This window comes from Schistocerca cancellata, chromosome 4 (genome assembly GCF_023864275.1).
Source record: "Schistocerca cancellata isolate TAMUIC-IGC-003103 chromosome 4, iqSchCanc2.1, whole genome shotgun sequence".
NCBI classification, from domain to species: domain Eukaryota; kingdom Metazoa; phylum Arthropoda; class Insecta; order Orthoptera; family Acrididae; genus Schistocerca; species Schistocerca cancellata.
In genome coordinates, this window is record NC_064629.1 from 639867281 (window position 1) to 639887991 (window position 20711).

General features: G+C 41.8%; 1 protein-coding gene and 1 long non-coding RNA gene across 2 annotated transcripts in view; one reads left to right on the forward strand and one right to left on the reverse strand.

Moving 5' to 3' along the window:
* Positions 1-13959, forward strand: part of LOC126183896 (uncharacterized) — a 50099-nt gene extending 36140 nt beyond the window's left edge. Inside the window, exon 3 of the long non-coding RNA XR_007536823.1 lies at positions 13777-13959. This is a non-coding gene — a long non-coding RNA (uncharacterized LOC126183896). The remainder of the gene's footprint in view (positions 1-13776) is intronic.
* Positions 1-20711, reverse strand: part of LOC126183895 (aminoacylase-1A) — a 110850-nt gene that overhangs the window by 12599 nt on the left and 77540 nt on the right. The window lies entirely within an intron of this gene.

Here is a 20711-nt window from a genome sequence, read left to right on the forward strand (position 1 = left end):
ATTTGAAGCTGACTGCCGAATGAGTCTACTGCTGCCGACTTACATCAAAGATAAGTTACAAGAAATTAGGGCTCATACAGAGGAATACAGACAGTCGTTTTTCCTCTGTGTGTGTGTGTGTGTGTGTGTGTGTGTGTGTGTGTGTGTGTGTGTGTTTATCAGCCCATCTTTAGTATGGATAGGAACTGTGATTGCTGTGATCAGATGCAAACTGAGTTAGTCACCCTTTGCTCACAGCTCCAGGCAACGTTGGCTTTGGTCACGCAGCTTGAGGCTGCTGCCAATGAGCTTGATGGTAGGGGGCCAGATGGGCGATCCAAAGAACTAAAGTGGCCGCCTCAGGCTTTGATGTTGATCCCTTATCCATGGTCGAGTGGTAGGTCATTCCAAGTTGTGGCCGGCAGAGAAAGATTTTCCGAGGGGCCAATCGGAGGGCCTTCCTGGTTCGTCTGACGAACTGGTTTTGGGCGCCATCTGTGGCTGACAGAATCCGTGAGCCGGATGAAGTTGCTTGCCCTGTTCCAGAGGAATCCTCTCGGCCTGTAAGGTCTTACCACTGATGGGGAATGAGATTACTTGCAGTTAGGGGCTACAATGTTAGACACATAATGGGGCCCCTTTGGGATATGGCTGCGAAGGAGGGGAAGGAATCCAATGGGCACTCTGTGCACATACTGAAAGGAGCAATTACAGATGTGGAATGATTGCTTCCAGATGCCATAAAGAGCACAGAGTGCAGCCAACTGCAGATGGTGGCTAATGTTAGCACTAACGATGTGTGTCGCTTTGGATTGGAAGAGATCCTCTCTGGTTTCGGGTGGCAAGCTGAAGAAGTAAAGTCTTGTGGTCCTTTGGAACAGAGCCGAGTGCAGGGTCTGAATCAGAGGCTCAGGCGGTTCAGTGACCGTGTAGGTTGCAGATTCCTTGACTTGTGTCATAGGATGGGCGGTTTCTGGGTTCCACTAAACAGGACAGAAGTCCACTATATGCAGGAAGCGGCTGCACGGGAAGTGGGGTCTAGGTGGAGGGGACTGAGCGGATTTTTAGGTTAGAGAGTCTCAGGGAAGTGCAGGAAGGACTTTAATTTCGAACAGTGCAGGACGAACACAGAAAGACGGTACACAATCAGTATTGCAGTCGTAAACTGTCGTAGCTGTGTTGGAAAAGAACCAGAGCTCCAAGTGCTTATACAGAGCACTGAATCTCAAATTGTTATAGCCACGCAAAGCTGGTTGAAGTCGGAAATAGTTCAATAGAAATTTTTTACAAAGGATGTAACAACACTGCTCCGAAATGACAGATTAAATACCGTCGGTGATGGAGTGTTTATTGCTGTCAGAAGTAGTTTATCTGGTAGTGAAACTTAAGCAGACAGTTCCTGTGATTTATCTTGGGCAGAGCTTATACTTTACAACCAGAACAAATGAATAATTGGTTTCTTTTGCCGACCCCCCCCCCTCCTCCTCCTCCTCCTCGACCCGTATTGGATGATACACTTGCTGAACAGCTCAAAGCAAATTTAAGTGTCATTTCAAATAGGTACATCACTCATATCATTATTGCTGATGGTGATTTCAATCTATCCTCAATATGTTGGAGAGAATACATGTATAAAGTCGGTGGTAGGCATAAATCGTCGTTCGAAATCTTACTGAATGCCTTCACAGAAAATTTATTTGAACAACTAGTTCAGGAGCCTCATCGAAGCGTAAATAGTTGCGAAAACATATCTGATCTCAATCCTGACCAAATAGGGAGCATCATGACAGATACAGAGATTAGTGACCACAAGGTAGTTGTAGCTAGACTGAATACCGTAACAGCCAAACGCCGCAAAAATAAACGTAAATACATAAAAAAAGCAGATAAAAATTCGCTTAACAGTTTCCTACTAGACAGTCTCCAGTCCTTCCAATCCGATTATGTAAGCGTCGACTAGATGGTGTTTAAATTCAAAGAAACTGTATCAACGGCAACTGAGAGGTATTCCGAAATAAGAGATGGTAATATTATCCCGAAATAAGAGATGGAAATAAGAGATAGTAAACAGGCCATAACATTATTGCAGAAGCAACGAAAAAAATTTAAAAGAATGTAAAATCCTAACACTGACGAAGTTTTACAGAAGCTCGAAATTTAGCGCAAACTCAATGCGAGATGTTTTTAATAGTTTCCACAACCAAACTGTCTCGAAATCTGTCAGAAAACCCAAAGAGATTCTGGTCGTATGCAGACTAGCGGCAAGACGGAATCCATACTGTCACTTTGCTTTAGTGGCACTATCATCAATAACGTCACCATTGTCATAGCAGAGTTACACTGTTTTCCGAAATTCCTTCACAAAAGAAGATGAGGTAAATATTCCAGAATTCGAATCACGAACACCTGCCAACATGAGTAACTTACAAGGGGAGGCCGCCAATTGTGAAATTCAGATTCGATTCATACTGCGCATAATAAAAGCTCATGGCCAGAGGTGTCATGTGGCAAAGCACCAAGATGCACTTCTCAGCCGTTGGCGAGAAAATCGACAGTTAAAAGAAACGTTTGCAGTGAAATACTCTCTACGCTTAATGATTTATATATATATATATATATATATATATATATATATATATATATATATAAACTATTAATGAATTGCTTATGCATGTTGGTGAAGGCGGATCGCTCTCCAATTGTACCGCCTCCATTTTTCCGTTTGTTTAACAGGGTGTACCAAAGCTCTCCCATCCGCACTGATTTTCGACGATGTTACAAGTTGCGCTAGGGACCGCATCTACCTTCTTTCGAAGTTGGCACGCAACTACGCTGTTATGCGGCGGCTCGTTTCGGCCCATTCAACATCTGTCCTTTAAGTGTAACGAGCGAGTAACGGAGTTTATATTTCATACCTGCCGCAGCAAGTTTGTGTTCGTGGGGTCTCTATTCTAATTCGAACGTTTGACTTACGCTATACGTATTCGTTTCGGAATATCGTTTCTACGTCTTCCGTTAACTTTACGTGGTTAACATTATGAAGGCAATTAATAACTTTTGTGAAATACAACTTTGTTTGGGGAAAACATAATGATGTTCGAAGTCGCCAGTTTTTCCACGACAAACGACTTTCAACAACTTATTATATGCATAATTGTTGCAACTGATGGCCGGGAATATAGATATTTGAATTACAAAAAACAAATACTAAAAAAAAAAAAGGTTGAATGGTTCAGGATTCGATCCGGCGACCTTCGGATTACGGACCCCAGCGCTTACCGCTGCACCACGACGCTGCAGAAAACTTCTACTCTTAGAGAGTATTTCACCGCAAGGGTTTCTTTTAACTGTCGATTTTCTCGACAACGGCTGAGAAGTGCATCTTGGTGCTTTGCCACATTACACATCTAGCCATGAGCTTTTATTATGCGCAGTATGAATCGAATCTGAATTTCACAATTGCCGGCCTCCCCTTGTTAGAAGTAGATATCTTCGGTGTAGTGAAGCTGTTTAAAACACATAAGAAAGGCAACGCTTCCGGTCCGGACTAAACACAAATAATTCTTACTACACATTTTAAGTAAATATAATACTAAATCAACAGGACCACCCTCTTAAGAACATTATTTGTCTGTTTTACTGACATGTTTATTTACAGATGTGCTGCATTCACATGAATTTCCTTACGTGTTCTGAAAAGTAAGTGTCACAGTTGACATGTGACCATGTTTCATACTTACACATTTCACTTTATATTGTTCGGAATCAAGCGTCGTTCCAACACAGATGGCATTTAGTCACCTCTTTAGTGATGATGGCAGCATTAAGCATAGATCTGTGTCGTCCGCTTTTACCTAAAAATGCTACACCCTGAGCTGAACTGCCTGCCATGTTTTCCCCAAAATATAAGATATTAATAATGTCACGTAGAAGAAGGTGTAATTAGATCAATGACGAACACTAACTTCACCTAACGAAGGTTTATTCAGCACTTGCACATACAAGAGCGCGGAGCGAACTGCCTCCGGCGAGAACACATACGGTATATATACAGCTACAAAACATTCCAGTACAATGAGTCTTGACATTTGTGGATACTTCTAGAATGTCCTCAAACCGAATATAGAAATTAAAATTTTTCAGTTCAGTTGAGTTTTGAACTCACGACACTCCGTGCAAAAGTTTAGTATCATAACCACGATGGTATTACTCAGCTATTTCTGTGACGTTGCTCCCTCCTGAAGAGAACAGCGTCTCGGTGTTGTGTCCTCTTAGTCCGGGCACGAGTCATCGGTCCTGCATATTCTGACTCCCGATGACCAATGTTCGCCCTGGCGGTGATCTTCTTAGAACTTCCCTTGCCGCTACGTTCTTCGTCACCTTTCCGCTTGTTGCCTGTCGCTGGAGCTTCGAATTTACCCTGGGTTGCTGGATCCTTATAGGGCTTCATTCGAAGGGCGTGGACAGTATCTCTGATCTTTCGTCATCTTGTGTCGGGGTCGAAATCTTCAACTCCATAAGTAACATCAAAAACAACTGTCTTACAACCTTATAAGATCCAAAGTAGCGCCCGAGGAGCTTCTCAGAGAAACCAACCTTCCGAAGATCCAGACGACGTCACCAGGCTGGTAGAAAACAGGGCGGTGGCTCGGGTCATACCATCGGCGATCGTTTTCTTGAGCCTGCAGCGTGCGGAGTCGAGCTGATTGCCAAGCTTCCTCAGCTCTGGTTAACACTTGGCCGATGTAGTCGTTGTCCACGTCATCTGGATGTAACGGAAACACAGTGTCCATCGTCGTCGTCGCCTCACGCCCATGCACCAGGAAAAATGGCGTAAATCCTGTGATGTCTTGTTTGGCGGTGTTGTTGGCAGACGTCACGAAAGGTAGCACCTTATCCCAGTTGCTCTGCTCAACACTGACGAATATTGATAGCATGTCGGTCAAAGTCTTATTAAGGCGTTCAGTAAGCCCTCAGTAAGCCATTTAGTTTGCGGATGGTAGGCAGTCGTCATGTGATGAGTAATGTTGCTCCGACAGTTTATCTCTGTAACAAGATTCGATTGAAAAACTTTCCCTCGACCCGTAATTAACGACCTTGGGCCACCGTGTATTAATAAAATGTCTTCTACGATGAATTTGGCTACCTTGGATGCTTCGGCTGTTTCCACGGCTTTTGTAATGGTATAGCGTGTCAGATAATCAGTGGAAAAAATAATCCATCTATTGCCACTAGCAGACGTTTGAAATCGTACGAGGAGGTCACTCCCAACACGCTGGAAACGCGTTTCGGGTAGTGGAATTGGTATGAGTCGGCCAGGTGGTTTCTGAGGAACTGCCTTTCTCCTCTGGCAGTCTCTAAAGTGGGACACATAGTGACGGACACTCCTAAATAAACCTGGCCAGAAATACCTCTTGCGGATTCTATCGTATGTCTTAATAAATCTTAAATGTACGGCCTCAGGTGTTTCATGGAATTTCTGTAGAACATCTAAGTGGATGTGTTTGGGAACCACTGGTTGCCACCTCTTTCCAAACGGATCAAAAGTTTTCTTGCAAAGTAATCCATTAACTGCCTTAAATTGTCCTTTCACATCCTCTGACCGATTTAAGGAAAGCATAATTTGAGATATCTTGGCGTCGTCCTTCTGCTCAGCAGAGAGATCCTGCAGTGCAACGAAACAGTCACTATCTTCATCAAAGTCTTGATGGTCTTGTACAGGGTTTCTTGAGAAACAGTCGGCATCTTTGTGTTTTCTTCCACTTTTGTACACTATTGTAATGTCATACTCTTGAAGACGTAGTGTCCACCTGGCGAGTCGTCCTGTTGGATCCTTAAGACCTGTCAACCAAGAAAGTGAATGATGGTCTGTAACAACTGTGAATGTCCTTCCATAGTGACACTGTCGAAATTTGCACATGGCCCAGATCACAGCAAGACATTCTCTTTCTGTAGCTGAGTAGTTTTTCTCGGCTTTTGTAAGTGTCCTAGAAGCATAAGCTATAACCTTCTCTTTTCAATCCTAAATTTGCACCAGAAGAGCACCGATCCCATACCCGCTGCCATCTGTGTGTAGTTCTGTAGGTGCTCTCTCATCATACAGACCAATTACAGGGTCAGTCGTCAGAGCTTTCACAGCACATCGATAGAATCTTGTTGAGCACCACCCCAGATATATTTAGCATGGCTTTTAACAACTCTTGGAGTGGCCTGGCTTTGATACAAAAGTCTTTGATAAAAAGACGGTAATTAGAACATAATCCGAGGAAGCTTCTCACATCTCTAATACTTTTAGGAATAGGAAATTCCGTTATAGATCTCACCTTTTCTGGGTCTGGTCTCACATTTTCGTTTGACACAAGGTGTCCAAGTATTTTGATTTCTTTTGCTCCAAAGAGACACTTTGTTGGATTAAGTTTCAGTCCGCCTTCTTGGAGACAAATCTTTTTATGTGTTCATCAAATGTCTCTGAGAACACTATAATGTCATCTAAATAACAAAGACACATCATCCACTTCAGCTGCCTTAGAAGATTATCCATCATCCGTTCAAAAGTTGCTGGTGCATTACACAAACCAAACGGCATTACCTTAAACTCACACAGACCCTCAGGGGTGATGGATGCAGTTTCCTCAGGATCGGCCTCATCTACTTCGATTTGTCAGTATCCCGAGTACATGTCCATGGTTGAGAAAAACTTAACCCCCTACAGACAATCTACTGTAGCGTCAATTCGTGGAAGAAGGTAAACGTCCTTTTTAGTTATCTTATTAAGCTTCCTTAATCAACACAAAAGCGCCAACTGCCATCCTTCTTCCTGACGAGGACCACTGGTGACGACCAAGGGCTCTGCGAAGGCTGAATTATGTCATTCTTCATCATTTTCTCAACCTCGTCCCGAATTATTCGACGTTCCGTTGCTGACACATGGTATGCTCTCTGGCTTATTGGTTGATGGTCACCAGTGTTAATCCGGTGCTTCACCGTCGATTTGTCTAATTTGAAGCATTCAGCGAACTCTTGAAGAATGGCAAGTAGCTTCTTCTGTTGTTCGTTAGTGAGATCTGGTGATAGCCGAGCTAGAAGATCTTGTCTCGTAGAGGTAGCGCTAATTTCGCCCACAGATTCGTCATGGAAGGTTTCTATGACGCTCAGCTGTTCTTCAATTAACGGCTTAGCGTTTGCTATGCACTTGCGTCTTGGAATGATATGCGGTTCTCGGCGACAGATAACTATCCACAACTCACCGAATCCGTCCTTAAACGAGACGACAGAGGCTGGGATGACCAAGTTATTCTTCAGTGGTATGCTTCTCTTACATTCCACTACAAAATCCATGGGTTGATGCATGGCATGACACACGACAGTTTCCTTTCCAGCGCTGACTACAGGAATGATCACTTCATCCAGCACACATAGTCTCCACACACTCGGATGCGCATCTTCCTGTCCACAGTATCTCATCTCGTCTAGCATAATCTTCGAGCGACCACAATCTATAATTGCCTGAGAAGCTTTCAAAAAGTCCCATCCGAGAATGACTCATGACTACACTCTTGTAAGACGATGAATTCTAAGGGCTGTGTATGGCCACTTATACCCACATGAATGATACATCTTCCTGTAGGTTTTACATATTTCCCATTAGCCCCCTTCACCAGAGATGTTTTGCTGTCGACGAATACGGTTTTCTGCAACTGGCGATGGTACTTCTCCTAAATGACTGAATATGATGCTCCAGAGTCCACAAGAGCTTGGGCTGGTCGCCCATCCATGAGGACATCGACGTTGTTTCCTACCATTTTTGTAGCGATCTACGACGGAGGATTTTTCTCTTCGGTGGCCTCACCTCCAAGGAAGGTCACACCTTTTAGTTTTTCAGGTTGCGGCGGCTAGGTGATAGGCTGGAGCTTCTAAACGGCGATGGAGACCTAGATTGAAGTGTTTGGGAGCGTCCTCTCCAGCGGCTAGCTTGCGGCGATGGTGACCTGCGTCGTCCTGCACCCACATCTTCTTGTTCATCTTCGTAGTCTGCTAAGATCGGTCTTCTGTCTTCTGGCGTGGGCATCATCAAATATCCGCCGCCTTTCTCGACAATTGCGCACCACATGTCCCGGTCATCCGCAGTGGAAACATACTGGTTGGTTATCCTGGGTCCTCCAGACGTCAGTCTTCCTTGTTGCCGCAACAGGTTCCTCATGTGGCATTCTAGAAACGTAACTTCGCCTGGGTCTTGACTTTTCCATCATTTTAAAGGGAAATGAAGGACAAGAATTTGGGTTCAATGTCTGTTCCACTTCCTCCCATCATGAGCTCTCGAAGCGTCTCGAATTTTTGCCCGCCGTGCAATCCAAGTGCCTTCTGAACTTCAGCCGGCCGGGGTGCCCGAGCGGTTCTAGGCGCTACAGTCTGGAACCACGCGACCGCTACGGTCGCAGGTTCGAATCCTGCCTCGGGCATGGATGTGTGTGATGTCCTTAGGTTAATTAGGTTTAAGTAGTTCTAAGTTCTGGGGGACTGATGACCTCAGCAGTTAAGTCCCATAGTGCTCAGAGCCATTTGAACCATTTTTTCTGAACTTCCTCTCTCACAATATGACGAAGCACACTTGTGAAATCAGTTTCTTCCTCCATTACAGACATCGATACGACGTTTGGAAGCCGTTCAAACTTCTTGCGTGTAATTCTTTTTTGATGTATTGTCTCGATATACTGGCACCATTTTATGAAGTCGTCTGCTGTCGAAATCTCCTTCAGGAGTAGGGCTTGATACATGTCCTCAGCAACACCCTTCATGAGATGTGCAACCTTATCTTCCTCCTCCATTCTAGGGTCCGGTATCTCACACAGCTCCAAGACGTTTTGAATGTAGGACGCTGTCGTTTCTTCTGGACGCTTTGCCCTGCACTTTAATTTATCTTCAGCCTTGCACTTTTGTCGTTGCGTGTCGCCGAAATACTTGCGCAGTTCCACCTGGAATATATATATTCCCAGCTTGTGAACTTCTCTCCTCATTGCTCTCATACCATTGCTTTGCAGTGCTCTCCAAATAGAAAAATACGTTAGCCAAAGACACGGTGTCATCCCATTTGTTAAATTTGGCTATACGCTCATATACCTTCAGCCACTTGTTTGGATCTTGGCCATCGTCGCCAGAGAACCCGGAAGGATGTCTCATGTGATGGCACACAGTTGCTGTCATCGTAACGTCCTCTTCAATAGATTGCGATCTGTTGAATATGGCTTAAACTCTGGTTTCTCGCCACGTATACGGCGGCTCTGTCGTGGCCTGATGGGAGCCACTGTGTCGTCGATACTCTGCGGTGTCACAAGTTCCAATACCCAGCGTCTCCACCTGGATAATGTCACGTAGAAGTAGGTGTAAGTAGAGGAATGACGAATACTAACTTCAGTTAACGAAGGTTTATTCAGCACTTGCACATACAAGAGCGCGGAGCGAACTGCCTCCGTCCAGAACACATACAGTATACAGGGTGTAAACGGTATAAGGCGCCAAAATTATACAGATGGCACATCTCGTAATGCTTGACAAAAAAGTCTAGTAACATGTTTGCGTATTTCCTACGGTTGTCCGAGAAAAAACCAGTTCGCCTCAGGATAATGTTTTTGGAAAAGTAGATGCCTAGCCGTGCACGTACGTAAGCAATCGGTTCCTGTTATTGCCCGCTGCGCGTATTGACATCGCGAGCATACATCGTAAACACATTGGCAACTACGGCCTGAGTGGTTGCGTCATTGTAATACACCGAGCGACGACAGTAGGCGAGTAACCTGTGCAGATGTTATTGCAACTCTGTTAACTGTTAGGATGGAAAGGAGATTTACTATAGCTGAACTATGCGATATGCTTTTAATTTATGGCGAGGCAAAAGGTGTTGCGAGGGCAGCTGTACGAATTTATCGAGAACGCTTACCACAACGACTTCCTGCACGGAAGACATTTGCTGCTGTGCACCAAAGGTTTGTGTCATTGTAATTCTCTACTTGTATGCAATTATAATGCATTTACATCTTAATGAAGTACAGTAGTTATCTGCACCTTTGTAAATTTTCGTCCGTATGCGAAACGTATCTTATGTTCTGATATGCTTTCCGTTTTTGTTGCATCATGACAGAATACAACTGACGAGTACGTATTTAATTTCCTTAGATTGAGAGATACTGGCTCTTTACTGTCCCGCGCAGAAAGCAGAGGCCCACAACGCGCCGATCGTACATTGGAAGCTGAGAAAAGAATTCTGGACCGCATCCAGGAGGATCCTTCTCAGAGTACTATAAGCATCGCCCGCCACGTGGGTATATCGCACACTGTCGTTCATCGCACTTTGCAATAGGAGCGTCTGCGGCCTTACCACATTCAACGCGTACAAGCATTGGAAGAACAAGATTTCCCTCCACGACGTGAATTCTCAGAGTGATTTTTGTTACACAGTGCGCAGCATGATTTTGTCAACAAAATACTCGTCACAGATGAAGCGTGTTTCACTCGCGACGGAATAACTAATTTCCATAACATGCACACGTGGAGTGTACACAATCCTCGCCACGTAGTGGCAACACATTTTCAGCGACGATTTTCCGTAAATGTGTGGGCGGGTATGCTCGATAATTACATTATTGGGCCTTATGTTTTACCTGCACGTTTGACTGGTAACTATTACCGAACGTTTCAAGAGGAAACATGGTTACCAACGTTGTTAGAAGACATTCCGTTAGGCATACGTCGTAACATGTGGCTCCTCCACGATGGAGCTGCACCCCACATTGGTCACAGAGTACGCAAGTTTTTGGATAGTCGATTTCTAGGACGATGGATCGGGCGTTCGGGTCCACGTCGATGGCCAGCATGCAGCCCTGATTTAAATCCACTGGATTTTTACTTTTGGGGCCATTTGAAGGAACTTGTTTATACTGAGCCAGTAAATAATGTGGACGAATTGACGCAGAAGATTTTAGATGCTGCCAATACCATAAAGGCCAATGTGCATGTGTGTGAACGAGTGCGACGAAACTGGGTTCGCCGAAATGAAGCATGTGTAGAAGCGAATGGTGGTCATTTCGAACATTTATTGTAGTATTGGTGTAAGAGAAAACGAAGTAATGGGTTTCCTTTTCGTTACGATGTTGTTGTACAGAAGGGAAATAATGTGAATTTAGTATTCGTTATGGCATTGCCGTAAAAAGGTGAAACAGTTGATTGTAATTAATGCACAACTATCTACTTGGTGATTGATTGAATTTGTACTAATGGAAATACATTGTGTTTGATATTAGCTTGTCATTACTACTACGACCTTCGTTATCGACTTGTTGAGAAACAGGCTGGTTGTATTCAATTCACGTAAAGCGAATTACACATTCTTAACAACCCAAAAACTGTTTACATTCCTTTTTTCGGTACCACCTGATTATCACACCACGTCGTTGTACACGTCTAATGATTTCAATCCTCTGGTCGGCTCGTTGCCGTTCTCTGGCCGCCCCGTCATTGTAGGCAATAAGCTCGGTACGCCGTGTACTGTCTGTTGACTACGTAAACAGAAATGCGTATACTATCTATCGTACGAACATTAGGTTTTAATAATACAAAAAGTACATGATACAAGAAAATGTCATTAGACTTTTTTGTCAAGCGCACCAAGATGTACCATCTGTATAATTTTGGCGCCTTATACCGTTTACACCCTGTATATACAGCTACAGAACATTCCAGTACAATGAATTTTGCCATTTGTGGATACTTCTAGAATATACTCGAACCGAATATAGAAATTAAAAACTTTGAGGTTATTTGAGTTTTGAACTCACAAACCTGCATACAAGAGTCTATTCTCATAACCACTACACTATGGAGGCTGGGCTACTGAGTTTCTACTGCGACAATATTCTGAGTTCAAACGTAACGCTGTACCTTGAAAAAATAGCCTCTTCCGTGTCAACCAGCATGGATTCCGAAAACATCGATCATGTGACAGCCTACTCGCACTTTTCTCACATTACTTACTGAAAGCCATGGATCAAGGAAGTCAGGTGGATGCCGTATTTCTCGATTTCCGAAAAGCATTTGACTCAGTGCGACATTTACGCGTATTATCAAAAGCACGATCTTGAGGATTTCCGTGGAGAGGACAGATCATGTTATCTAACATGGAGGGTCATCGATAGATGTAGAAGTAACTTCATGAGTGCCGCAGAGAAGGGTGTTGGGACCTTTGCTGTTCATGTTGTATATTAATGAACTTGCGGACAATCTTAATAGTAAACTCAGACTTTTCGCAGATGATGCAGTCATCTATAATGAAGTACTGTCTGAAAGAAGCTGTACAAATATTCAGTCATATCTTGATAATATTTCAAAGTGGTGCAAATATTGGTCGCTTGCTTTAAATGTTAAGAAATGTAAAATCGTGCACTTCAGAAAACGAAAAAACGTAGTATCCTGTGACTATAGTATCAATGAGCCACAGCTCGAATTGGTCAAGTCACACAAATACCTGGGTTTAACACTTTGAAGGGATATAAAATGGAACGATCACATAGGCCCAAGTCGTGGGTAAGCAGGGGGCAGACTTCAGTTTTTTGGTAGAAACTAGGGAAATGGACTCAAAGGAGATTGCTTACAAATATTGCGTAGTCCATCGTAGAATATTGCTCAGGTGCATGGGGTCCGTTCCAAACACGACTAACAGGAGACATTGAATGTATACAGAGAAGGGCAGCACAAACGGTCAGAGATGTGTTTGACCAGTGGGAGAGTGCCACGGAGATGCTAAAAGAACCGAACTGGCAGCCTCTTGAGGATAGATATAAACTATGTCGAGAGATAGTCATTGCTAGAATGACTGAGGTAGACAATCACAGCTGTAGTGTCAGTACATGCAGCGATGGTCACAGCATGAAACACAAACCAGCTTGATATCAGTGCCTGGTGTAGGCCGTAGCAAGCAGCGGGCCGATCAGCGATGGTGCAGGTTCAAGGGGCCGCGAAGGCTCGCAAGGGGGCTGTTCTCACCTATTTGACGGATATTGAAACGGTGTGTAGAGCACGAGTAGAACTTCAGCAAATGAACAGGGAGACGTAATTTTCAACCGTCTTCGAGAAAATTGAGTCTGAAAATTGTAGGCGTGCGTGTGTGCTGTGTATGGTCGCTGCTGTTCAAGGAGTCCACAGCCGAGCCGGCATGGTAGCTCAGCGTGTTCGGTCACAGGGTTAGCTGCCCTCTGTAATAAAAAGAAATGAGTTAATCAATCGACGACTTGCTTAAACGGGTGACTTACGACGTCCGCTCCGAGCAGATGCAACGAACGAAAAACGAACAAAACGACATTAAAAAAAAAAAAAACAGCGAGTTACCGCATGATAACTAGAGCACGTGATCTCTGAATCGATTCTCGCTGCCAGTACCCCGTTTTTTTTTGTTTTTTGTTTTTTCATTTCCACGTAATTCTAACAACAGATGTCTGTGATATTTAAGATGACCGAGAACCGTTTATGAATGTAAATGAGTTGTTTCGCAATAGACACAGTGACAGAACCACGAACTTGCAAAAATTCGGCGTTCATTACATGTGCTGTATGTAGCAGGTGAAGTCTTATTTTCCATATTTCTACGGTCGGTATCATGCTGATTCGTGCAGTGCTCCATAGTCTACACATTATAGTTGTCGCAAATGTAGCGTCAATAATATAAATAAAATTACTGTACTGATTTGACAAAGTTCTTGTGAATCGTCTTATTTGCAAACTACTTACCAAAAATTTTTCCTCATTTTTCAGGATAAAGATTATGAAAAAAATCTGTTACTGGAAATTACGTGGGAACGAAAAAAATGAAGCACCGGCAGCGACTTTCGATCCAGAGACGTCGCTGCTATGAAACCAAGCGCTTACTCGCTTGGCTGAGGACTCTTTGAATGCCAACGATCATACTGTACAAAGTATATAAGCACTCATGAAATATTGAAACACGATTTTCTCGAAAACGGCTGAGAGTTGCATTTACCTGTTTACACATATTCAAGTTCTAGTCTTGCTCTACACACCCTGTCAGTACGAATCAAATCAGTGAGGGTAAGTTCGTACGATCCTCGTATCACTCCGCAGCTCGTGGTCGTGCGGTAGCGTTCTCGCTTCCCACGCCCGGGTTCCCGGGTTCGATTCCCGGCGGGGTCAGGGATTTTCTCTGCCTCGTGATGACTGGGTGTTGTGTGATGTCCTTAGGATATTTAGGTTTCAGTAGTTCTAAGTTCTAGGGGACTGATAACCATAGATGTTAAGTCCCATAGTGCTCAGAGCCATTTGAACCATTTGAATCCCCTCTACAAGTCCTGAAATAGCTTCTGTGGAAAAATTTTCGAACTAGCTCTGTAACTGAATGAACTGCCAGATTTTTACCGTGTAGTGCTCACTCACTAATTTTAGTTGGAGTTTATGCGTCTTGTGAAACACCGGCAATAAGTTTTTCCAGCACACTGCAAAATATTTCTTTTTTCCAGATAGATTGAACGTTGGCAAGTTTTACCAAATTTAAAATTGACTTTGAGGGGCATTCTGATACAAGATGGTCATCAAAATATATTTCAATTCACGCATTACATATTTAACTACTGCAAACACTGAAAACATTACATAGCAGAAGGAACAGATGAACGGAGCATATATGCAGCTGATTTTGTATCTTCAGCTAAAGTCATTTTAAAAACCATTAACGTCGAATTTATTTCTTTATTGGTTGTATGGAAGCATCATCTTAAAGTACTGACAACGTTAACTGCATTTTATAGGAAAAACCGTTTGCTTGGTTTCTAGAATGGTTTCACAAAAAATTAAGGAAAAGCGTGATTTACTTGCAGCAAAAAACTAGGAAACTAGTATCGATAGAACCAGAATTTTCCGTAAAGCGCCACCGAAAGGTTCCAACAATGTTCGACGAAAAGGCCAAGGATGATGCGGCCATAATGACTGCACCTGAAATTTTAAAATTCAGCTTCACAGTGCTTCACACACACTTAATTAGTAAATGGTATAGAGACTTCAAGTGCAGCTGCCGTAGCTTGTGTTTTTAGTTTCCTGACAGGACTTTCATTAAACAAAACAACTTAAGACCTAAAGAAATCCGCAGCTGGTCTCGCATTAAAATACATAGTTTATGCCAACGAGTTGTGTTTATAGATTGATAGCTAAAAACACTAAATAAACTCATTGTCGGATTAAAAAAAATACCCGTTACATTCCAGTTATTAAATTCCATGAAGAATGTGGCACAGTGACCAGTTTATCTCAATACAGAGATTGCACTTCGCCTATCATTGACGTTACCTAACGCTTCTGCCAAAAGAAGATTCAGCATATTAACATTAATAAAACTTTATTTCGCTCGCAGACTGGTCAGCAACATTTGAGTAATTTCGCGATACTATTGAGTATGACATTGCAAAACGTACTAATGCACATCGTATTACTGATAAACTGGCCTCAGAAAAAGCCAGAAAAGGTAACTTAAGCTACACTGAATTCTTATTGTTTCCCTTCCTACACAGTAGTAAGTAAGAACTAATTTTTTTCCTTAAATACGTACGTAACTTAAATTACACTTTCAAAGTTATTGTATTGTTTCTCTTTCAAGAAAATAAGTCTTAAGCCTAAGGGGAACAAAATTAAAATCTTGCCGGAGCACTCATGACACCAGCCTCGACGCTACTGGGCACCACCATATTTTATATCTACCGCCATGATAGGTCTACTGCTCCAAAACTGCCTTAGAGGCATTATCAGTTTGGAAATTAAGTAACGGAGTTCAGTTTTTCACAAGTACTCACAGGATTATTAACGAATGGTATCACTTCAGGAGATAAATTCACTTCCAGAAAGAATGATCATCTATCTGTAATTATCCTTAAAATTTGCATACAAGTCCTTGTCACCTGTGTTTAGTTTGTTTCCTCATATTCAAAACAGAAAGATTCACCGTTTGCCGTTTACGAAAAAGCTACTGGTACCAGTAAAAAAGCTGTAGGATTCTATTCATCATCTATTGCTACACTTAACTTATTGCACTTACTCATAAGAACTGTTTGTTAGCCTTAAGAACATAAAAAAACGGAGTGCATAGATCATATCGTAAATAAAAGATCAAACATTTAGTTTAAAGTTTCGCACATGTGGAAATGAAAAAAAGAGTTTGTCAAGAAAATTCACGGAATCCACATATAAACATGGAGAATTAGCTGTTTCAGCCATGAAAATTTACATTTTGGAACCAGATTTTTTTTGAGTTATTGGTTTTTTGCAGTTATTCTTATCATGTAGATTCTATTGTTGTGAAAAGTCTCAAAAATAGTGTACTTGTTATTTATAAACGAAACTATAATACATTAGAGCCTAATTTAATAAAAATGTTCATATTTGTTACTTACGAAGGGGGTACTTTGACCTCAGTGGTTACTTTAAAACAAACATGAAAAATCAGTTGCCTGTAAATATACTAACGTCTTTGCGAAATTATTCATTGTTATAGCATATATGACCCAAGGCAGTGTCTGTGACTGTGGTGTCTATGCTGTGTTAGTTTATTTATTTTTGGTCTGCTGTTGGTCATTCTGGAACTGTTTCGAACGTTTTGTCATAGGAAATTTGACGGTTACAGTTCACTGAAGGTATCCGACAAGATTATTTTTAATATCACACATTTAGCTCAGTAGAGTTGTAATTAGTATTTTGAAATTTATGTTTATTTTATTATGGAATTTAACCAAATATTTCCCTATTAAGTCGGGCATGCTTCTTTATTTTCAAAATTGGGATTACTTTGACCATTGGGCTTAGACTTTGGAATGCATAAGAGGAAAAGTAAGTCAAAATATCTAGAGATCACAGAGTCGAGTTTCCACCGGAAGAGTAGCAGCAAGGAGGAGATCGAACTATAGGATGCACCGCACCGATCTAACATTGGAATATCCTGAGGATTTATCAGGGAATCAACGACAGTTTACCACCGACATGGTTTTTGTAATCATACATTGATACTCGTCCTATTTCCTATTTTACCATTTTATTAACTTTTTTGGGGGATGCCAGGGTTTCCTTCACCGAGGGGATCGTGGAGCGCTGATTGCTTTTTATTTAGTTCCATTTGATGACATTATGTACCGAGTGTGTATTCGTAATATAGGACAGGTCAACTTAACATTATATTTTATAATATTTAGCCTACATTTTACAATATAAAACGACGTACAATGAGTTATTTACGTACATCATACTACAATATTTTCAGTTGATTACAATACATACAAATAACGACAGCATTCCCCATTTTTTACATATACAAGTACAGTGGCATCTCGGTATTTCGAGTCTCGCAACTACGAGCTACCCATAAATCCGAGCCTCGTAAAAAAAGAAATCCTCCTGTACAGCGACGTATCTAACCTCGTTTCCCCCACTGCTCGTAGCTTTCACATGTCGAACCACTCACAACCCCTATCTGTGCGTTACTTCTCCCCTGTCTGTGTGTTGCTTCTCGCGGTTTTTAATTGCTTACAAAATAAACTCTTTTTGCTGAAAGTTGTGCTTTCGGTTCGTCATTGTCGGTGCAGTACAGTGTTGTGTTTGGTTTCCTTTCTTGGCCTTTATTTTGTTACACCTTCTAAGAATGACTGCTGTAACAAAGGAAAGAATATCTGTGCTCTGAATGTTATGCTAAGAAGCATTGAAACGACTTGACACGAGAGAAGCAATAAAAATAAACTTGGGCTCGTACACGATGTCGGCAAAGTTACTGTTGGTGACAGTCGAAGAAGCCGACTTAAATTGGAATAGTTTTCTACAAAGAAACGATCTGAAGTATTTCTTAAATGAAAAACTGTAAGGAAGCCGGAGTTTGAAAAAACGAGTGAGGCGTTCATGTGGTTTATTCTTTTAAACATCCTCACGTAAATTTCGATATTCCGAGTTTTCCGTAGTTGGAGATGGTCCTGGTCCCGTTCAGCTTTAACTATGGAGAATCTACTGCATACTCCTCTACACTATAAAATTATTTTTCCATTAAGTAATCCTCTGGAAGTTTTTTGAATGGACTTTCACTCATACTGTTCTGTAGACTCCTGGGAAGATGCTTTGAGGACCTTTTTCATCAGCTGCGGCGTATACTTCTCAGTGGCTTTTGTTTCTTGTGTCGTGTGAATGAACATCTGCGTCTATTTCTAGCAGCTAGTGTCCTTGGCTTCATGAAATTGGTTTGTGTAACTAAATGGATGGAAAAATATTTTTAAGTTACGGAAAGCAGTACTGCATTAGTGGTTTTTATTCACAATTGTCCTAATAGCACTTTTCTGCAATATAAATGTTATTTGTGTTATTGCTCTTGGAGTTCTCCACACAGTAATTTCACACAATAAGTATGGTTGAAAGAGTAAGGTGTAATGTACACAGGAGTTTATTAGCATAATGTGCCAGGTGTTTTATAAAAATATTACGGTGCTTAATTTGCGACAGACGTTGCCTATAATCTGTATGTTGCCTCCATTGGAGCTTATTGTCAACTACAATTTCCGAAAATTTTATAGAGGTAACATCTTCCAATCACGTTTCATCTACGAATAATCTATGTGATCTTCCTTTTCTCTGTTCGTGACCATCATAAACATTGTCTTTTTTATTTATAATTTAACCATTCTGTATAAGCCGCTGTACTGTGCTATTTGTCGACATAAACGCACTTCGCTCCAGTGTTTCCAGATTTTTTTCTACTTTCACTAATCTCATGTCATCAATATGCAGTACTGCCCAATTTTCACTGCCTAGTTACGCCCCTGGATATAATTGTAGCCATCAAAATGCTAAAGTCACGAACAGTTCATTCCATCTTTCTTCTTATTCTACATAGGCGACAAACTCATCAAAAATCGGCAATCGCATTCATAGGTAAAAATCATGTGCAAATATGACAAGTAAGTTCTTCCATTTACACTAGGAATAAGCGGAAGACTAAGTATCACTTCAAAAACTGTGTGAAACTGGTACAGTCCCTATTCTAGACGTATTCCATACTTTTCTGCAAATGGAAAACACTTACTATCCATATTTATAGTACACAAAAACTAAAAACGTACCGTCAGTAGTTTTTATATCTGAATGGTCGATAGTCCTATTATACGGAGAGATTGCCAGATTGAACATGTTTGGTGCCACTTTTTGCTGTACATGCGCGTTTTTCTACCTCAACAATACTGGGTGTTCCGCGTCCGACCATCCTGATTTAGATTTTCCGTGATTTCCCTAAATCGCTCCAGGCAAATGCCGGGATGGTTCCTTTGAAAGGGCACGGCCGACTTCCTTCGCCATCCTTCCCTAATCCGATGAGACCGATGACCTCGCTGTCTGGTCTCCTCCCCCACACAATCCAATCCAAATACTGGGTGTCTATGATGCATTCTACTACAGTGCATGAAACATGTTCGTCCTTTACTGTGATGTGTGGAAAATTTCACAGAGTGAATGCAAATATGTTATTGGTTATAAATGTAAGAGGGTTACTTCCAGCGGTTGGTGTGAAATATGTCGGCAGCTTTCGTTGTTCGCTATTCTATATAGAATGGCTGTAGCTGCAGAACATCAACAATAATTTAAGTAATTCACAATCCAGTAGAAAGTTGAAGGTAATCAAAAGCTGATTATATTACTGACTTTAATACAGGACATTTGCAGCTGCAGTAAGACAACAAGGGAAAAACAAAGTTTAGTAATCCTCCGGCGAGTTTTGAACAGAGATATAGTGCAGCCTTCGAATGAAGTAACGAGAGTGGTATCACTAAGCCAACAAGACACTGGTGCCTGGGAAACGTATGAGGTGTAGAACGACATTTCTGAATAAAAACCATCAAATTTACTTTCTCAATATCACATCTTAAGTGCAATTTATTCTCAGTGTTTGACAGCCATAAGAGATTATTAAGTGAATTTGGTGCCACACACTGAAATGAGTGGACGTCAGAGTTGCTTAACATTCCCTTGATGTTGCCAAATCAGAACAACTATAAGGGTAGCAAGAAAACGTTTCCATAGTGACAGCCTTACAGACTTACTTGATGTTGAGTGCATAGGTCTTGAGCTGCTGCTCTTTAGATAACACCAAGATATTACATGCTCGAAAAAAAAAAAGAAAAATAAAACAATCCCTCAAAAACTATGAAGAGAGAGTCACTGACAAAATTCGATTTTGTTCGTTATCAAAGAACCAGGAAACAGACATTATTGAAACAGTTATCCGAAAATGTAGTTTTCCCATTGATGTAGTTTTCCCATTCGGTTCTGGGCAAGTTAAAGTCATCACCTACAAACTGATGACCCATCAAGATCGTTTGGGGATTTCAATAAGTCAGCTTGCCGAAATCCCGCACAATCTGGAAGACAAGAGCCGGATAAGTAAATAATAATGAAATTTAAAAAAAAATGGCTCTGAGCACTATGCGACTTAACTTCTGAGGTCATCAGTCGCCTAGAACTTAGAACTACTTAAACCTAACTAACCTAAGGGCATCACACACATCCATGCCCGAGGCAGGATTCGAACCTGCGACCGTAGCGGTCGCGCGGATCCAGACTGAAGCGCCTAGAACCGCTCGGCCATAACGCCCGGCTATGTTTCAAGTGTTGACGAAAATTTCAACACTTGGCTCTCCGGCTCTTCGATTTCGCTGTGAACTCTACGA